Genomic DNA, 6390 nt, shown 5'->3' with positions numbered 1-6390 from the left:
CTCACTTGACCTTAATGTACTCTTTTTCCCTATGATTATGAGTATTTTTCCCACTGGGTTTTTGCTACCTAACTAGGTTTTGATGAGGCACTCATCTTGGGTTGGTCATACCCTTGTGTATGTCCTACTTGCGCCCTGAAAACGTATGGTTTTGACTTAATGAAACTTGTCACTTTTTCCTTTGACTATGGGCCTTTGTCCCACCTTAGGTTTTGCCATAGCGAGGTTTTATGAGTTTTACTTATCCATGCATTCTTCCATTTGTTTTGAGACTCGCATTCACTACTTGTGCCAACTAGAAGAGACGATTTCATCAACTGCTTCTACATTTGCATGAAGACCTGATGCGCTATCTACTTGAGTATTTGCACACTCAAGGGGGAGTGTTGTGACATATGTTCTTATCAATATTGTGATTGTGTAAATCCTAAGTAGAGATAGATTAGGAATCCTTTGGGATCTAGAAGATCTTTCCTAATAAACTTTGAATTACTTAGAGAGCAAGTTTCTCTCCTCTTTATTACTATAAATAAAGGCACAAGGATTGGGGAATTAACACACAATTCCTCAAGCCTATTCTCCACTCTCTTTCTCTCTATGCCGCACCCCTCATTTAAATATAGGGCACAACAATAATACTATTATATTATATATAAGTTATACTATATATTATTCGATTCGGATTCGAAGATGCATATGGATTGGTGACCCCTAAAACCATATCCAATACCATAACCGAATAAAGTTCACGGTTTTTTTCCCCATAATACCTGAATTTTCATACCTAGATCCTCTCCATTCAGGCGATTATCTACGGTAATCGGGTTTAATAGTTTGAATTATAATCCCTAGTCTTGTGTCTCAACCCATCATCCTCTATATCCTCTTTAAGTCATCGCCGTCATGACCCACCACTACACTTCTCCCTCTTGAACCTCTCCAGCATTGTAACAACTATGGAGGCACGCATATTTGACTCTTTCCCTCTCGACCCTCTCTGTTTCTTTGCTACTCTCAGGTGTCACTCCCAACGACCCATTCCTCTTATCAACTCGTCGTCGACCACAATCCTCTCTGCTTTATATCCGACATTCAAACCATTTAGGTAAGCAATTTCATATTTATAAAAACGAATTAGGGGTTTACAATTTAGGGCTTTTGAATTAGGGTTTGAATGAGAGATTTACAAATTGGAGATATGGGGATTCATTTTCTATTTAGGATGTTGAATGACATAGTTATGATTTCTGCAATTAGATGTTGTATTTCTGAGCATGATATTGCTGTTTCATATATTGGAAATTATACCCGAACCGCACTGAATCCCAAAATTCGAGAATACCGAAATTTCGATTTGGTTTTGGTTTTCAGAATCCTATCCTGAAAACGATTGATTCGGGATTCAAGTTATCAATTTTGGATTGGGATCCTAATCCGGACCATCCCTAGAAAAAAGTAGTGGTTGTGGTTGTGGATGACAAGAAAGATTCTCTTAAGAAATTTATTTTCATTTAATTAAAATAAAATAAATAATGATATTTTTGTCTTTTCATCCTCTTTAGATGACAAGGAATACTCTCTCAATAATAGTATTTAAAATAAAATAAATATGGCTATGTTTGTTTTTTCATCCTCTTTGGATGACAAAGAGAAGAAAAAGAAAAAAAGGGTCGAGATTAACTCGGAAAAGTGATTGAGAACCTCTGCATCTTCATGCATTATCGGCGGCCTTCTCGTCTTCTCGTACTCACTTTTCCAATTATATTCAATAAATAATGATTATTATTTTGATGGAATTTGTGACATTTCTTCCTATGCGAGGGGTCCATTAGCAATTAGCATATAAATTTTACTCCGACATAACACCAAGTTGGTTCCTTTTAACTGGATCAAAGGTGAATTAGAAAAACCAATCTTCAAAGTTCTTACCTAAACCAAACATGCATTAGAAGAATCAAACGTAGAGGTTAATTCGATACAGGTACTAGTAATTTACCGTGCTTTTCTTGCTTTTCTTCTTCAGGTTACTCTCGAGTGTTATTGTAGATAAGAGGGTTTCTCTAGAATATGTATGGTTGGTTGGGCTAAATCAAAAGACCTCACTTTTCAAAACAATTTTCATGTTCGAATTTTTAGATCCAATCGTTCAGTTTCTTAGAGTCAATATTCACCGTCTATTTCCCAGACTACTCTCCTGAAGAAAAATTGGATAAAAGAATACAACACTCAAATGCAATTATGCAAGTGGTTAGAAATATGCATACCCGTTATCCAAAAACCACCCACTCACGTTTGCTGCTTCTCTGAGAGCTTCCCTCCATCTCGACACCTTCTCCAGATTTGTATCCTTATATACTTCTTCATGATAAGCAAATACCTGAGCATAACTGCCTTTTTGATGTCTTTGTAAAGTTGTGAATGACAATGAATGATGTATTGGATTACTTGTGTTGTAAGTCACTTGTTTATCGAGTTGTTAACGACATAAGTAATCTGATAGTCCTAGTAAAATAAGGATTATGGAGTTTTAACCTTTGCAATTAACCTCAAAGAAATCTAATAGGTTTCGCTACAAAGATATAGAATCATGGTAGGACTCAATCACTTAAGTGTTAGGGTTTGATTTTTGTAGCTATTAATAGGCCGGCTAACAAGGAACCCAATGATATATAAATACTAGGTTAAGTCCCTGCTTCCATACGTTGAATTCCTCATAATATTAAAACCTATTCATATAGTAGAGGGATATTTTGGAGTATTGGAAGGAGAAGGCAACCTTGTGAACTCATCTTTTGTCATCCGAAAGAGCCATATCTTTCGTATTCTACATATAAGTTCAATATATTTAGTTCATCTCTATTTTACATTGATTTGATTTATTCACGATCCTAATGTTTTGTTGTGATTTCAGAATATGTCTTACAGTCTTATATCCGAGGGCCGCACCTAGTAGAAAATTGGCACAACAATTTGTTGTCCTGCCCGTGAGTGTCTGGATTCAAGGATCTTTACGAGTTCATCCAAGCACCAAGCTGAGGATGCATAATTTTCAGAGAATACGATTAGAAAAATCCTTGACTCCTCAATTCCTTTGGAAAGCCATGGTGGTAAGTAGTAGTCTTCTCTGCGGCTTGGAAACTCATCGTCGTCTCTGAAGACTCGAAATCCCCTTTGATGCAAATTGCTGCGCAGATGGTCCGTAAAGTTGTTGCCTGTATCTGCTCGTCTAAAGCTGAGATATACATCATATTTCCAAAGCTCGCCGGTCAAATTTGTATTGTGAGGTTGCATGGTATCCTAGCTAGCTTTCCGGAATCAAGACAAGGAATTCGAAGAGGTGGGAGCGATTATGTCAAAAGACTCTCTCGTACGTGTTTATAAATTAGGCGACCGACCTTTGCGCTAGCAGAAATATTTCCCAGGAAGTTTCCGACTGCTACCTTTCAAGTTTCAACGCGTATGCGTGTGAAACCATCGCCAATGCTATGCACCTGCAGTGAACTTCGGAAATTATGATTTAAAAAACCAAACGTGGACTTGGTAGTCTTTTTCTTTCTATTTCTCCTTATCTTTTATGTCGTCTGATGAAGATGACACACCAACCTGTATTAAGAAAATATATGTAAGCGGATAAATGGATCTTGTCTTCCATAGTCCATGTTAGTGTGTAAATTGTGATCTGTTGTGGCAGTTGCATTTCTAGCTCATATTGCGAGGATGTTTAGCTAAATTGGTTGTATGCTTATTTGTTTAAGTCTCATAGGTCTTAAGTAAGTAAGTAGACATATGTCTTCATCTCATAGGGTGTAAGATGGAAGGGTGGGATTGTTTTGATGTAATTTGAATACTGCCAAAAGTGTGCACCGGTTAGAAGAGAGTGGATTTCCTTTCCTCTCTTAGATGAATGAAATGTTGAATGTGTGAAGAATATTCAAAGTCGTATTCTCTGTTCTCTCTCTCTCTCTACCATCATCTCTTCCATTTTCGTACTGTAATTCCTTCTATTCTCTGAGGAAATCTGTGTAGTCATAGCTCATAGTTGCATAGCTCACTCGAATTCTAAGAGCATCCCCAATGGGGGCTTTATCCTCCATGAGGCTACCACATTTCTAGCCTTAGTGAGAAATTTCGTCCCCAATGAGCCGGAAAATGAGGCTAAATCCACCACTGGGGTTAGTAACTTCCTTTATTGGGTAGCATAAAATCGGGCTACATCTAGCCTAAAAAACAGTGGGTCCCACAAAATTTTCAACTTCTTTTCTATCACACTCCCTCACTTGCAAATACACTTATACTCTCCTTTTATTATTTTTTAATTCTTTTTTCTTACTTATTTTTCTTGCAATTTGGCTAATTAATGATTTTTTTTTAATTCCATAAGAATTAAAATTTCAAATTGATTTAACGTTCATGGGCATTGATGGGTGAAATTTTCAAATAATTTTTTTTTTCAAAATTGTATGATACTAATTTACTAATTGGTGAGGTAAATTGTTGTGTTATACGTGAAAATCAAATTATTTCAGAGCGCGAAGTGGGGTTTTTTTTCTTTCAATGTATGAGATTGAGATAAGGGAATATAATCCAATGAATGATTTATAAGTGATGAAATCTAACTTTGCCACAATTTGAACTTTTTAGGTTGAAGCGTTCACAAAAAAAAAAAAAAATTAAGATAGCATGTTCAAAAACCAACATAAGAAAAACTAACACAAAAAAAAAAAAAAAATCATCACTTAATCAAATTACTACATAAATAAATATAGATAGCCCCATATAGAGCCCGAAAGATATAGCCCCTCATTAGGAGAGATTCTTTTATAAAACCCCAAAGATTCCTCGGAGCTCTAAAATAGGCTATATCCACCACTTTTCCGGCCTCATATAAAGCCCCTCATTAGGGATGCTCTAACGTGATATCAGAGCCTGGTTGGGTCTGAATCCTCTGGTGTCGTATCTGTGAAGGATTGAGCTCGGATTCACAACAAAAGCTCATTGCAGTGATTTGAACTTGTATATGCTTGTTGTTATTGTATAGGTATTATTGGGGTTCTTGGAATCGGAACTGCGCTGAGACTTGCCCTGGAATTCTTACACGAGTGGAGTTTGCGGAGAGCTGTGCAGAGGGTGGACGCCAGTCACACAAATGTGCCTCTTGGTTACCATCCTGCTTTGTAGGTAAAAGTTGCAAATAACAAGATAATGTACAAGTAGAAATTTACTTTATTGCGCGGATGGAGGAGGGTATACGTTCACTTTGTCTTGTTTTTCTAGGGCACCCTTGCTGTTTACCTCAACCAAATGTACCATTTACTATTTTATTACTTGTCTTTTTATTTTTATTTTTTAAAGTTGTTATTTTATTATTTGAGCACGTTGTATAGAATTGCACATTCATATTATCTTAAAATGGAGAAATGTTAAGACTCAGTTGATGACTGTGAGCCGCTAATGCATGTGAGTCTTATAAAATATACTTCAGCGGTTCCTATAAATGCAAATTTATTCCTTCTTGATCTTGGACAAAATTGCACCTACAAAACAATTAACACATTTGGTTAAGACCAAAAGCCTCACGCGCCCATGATGAATAGGGAGGTTTTGGCCGAAGAACCTCCAATGCCAAAGTTAAAATTTACAGAGAAAAGTGTTTATAGAGTTTTTGGAGTTTTGTAAAAGTGTGGACTTAACTTTTTAGAGAAAATGGGGTTCAATATATAAAGCATAGCTAGCCCTCTTGAGAGAGAGTGACCGGCCTTTTGGGTAATTTTTTAGTATAATGAGTGATTTATTTGACAATTAATAGATTAATTAGGTAATTAATCCATTAATTGGTCAATTAACTTAATTTATAAGGAATGTTTTGAAGGTTATGAAATAATTACATTGTGGAAAATATAGGATGAGGACGGATGAAATAACTGTGAATTTGTTACCTATTTTGGGCACTTTTGGCTTGATTGACGGATAATTGTCCACTACTCACGTGTAGAAAATCCGGTGCGCCTCGAGGGTAATTTTGTCCTCTTTTGTCCAAACCACGTGTCGCTTTGTGATTATTTTTGGCCTGCTGAGGTCCAAGGGTAATAACGTTCACACTAATGTAAGATGGAAAAATAATCTATGGGAGTTTTATTTTTAAACAATGATATTCGTGGTGGGAATACCGCAAGCTACACAATAACTAGTCATAATTAGTTGTCGAATTTGTCATTCATGAGAACCAAACCTGAGACCTCTTGATTACAAACGAAGAAGAATGTAACCATATTGTAATGCTAGTGACAATAATCTATGACTTCTAATTAAGATGGTAATAATTCGACTTCTCCGAACAATTTTAAGAACTCTAGTCTGTAAGACGAAACGGAGAAGGAAGCCATGTGACAT

This window comes from Malus domestica, chromosome 14 (assembly GCF_042453785.1).
Source record: "Malus domestica chromosome 14, GDT2T_hap1".
Classification (NCBI taxonomy): domain Eukaryota; kingdom Viridiplantae; phylum Streptophyta; class Magnoliopsida; order Rosales; family Rosaceae; genus Malus; species Malus domestica.
Note: the sequence above shows the minus strand (reverse complement) of the source record.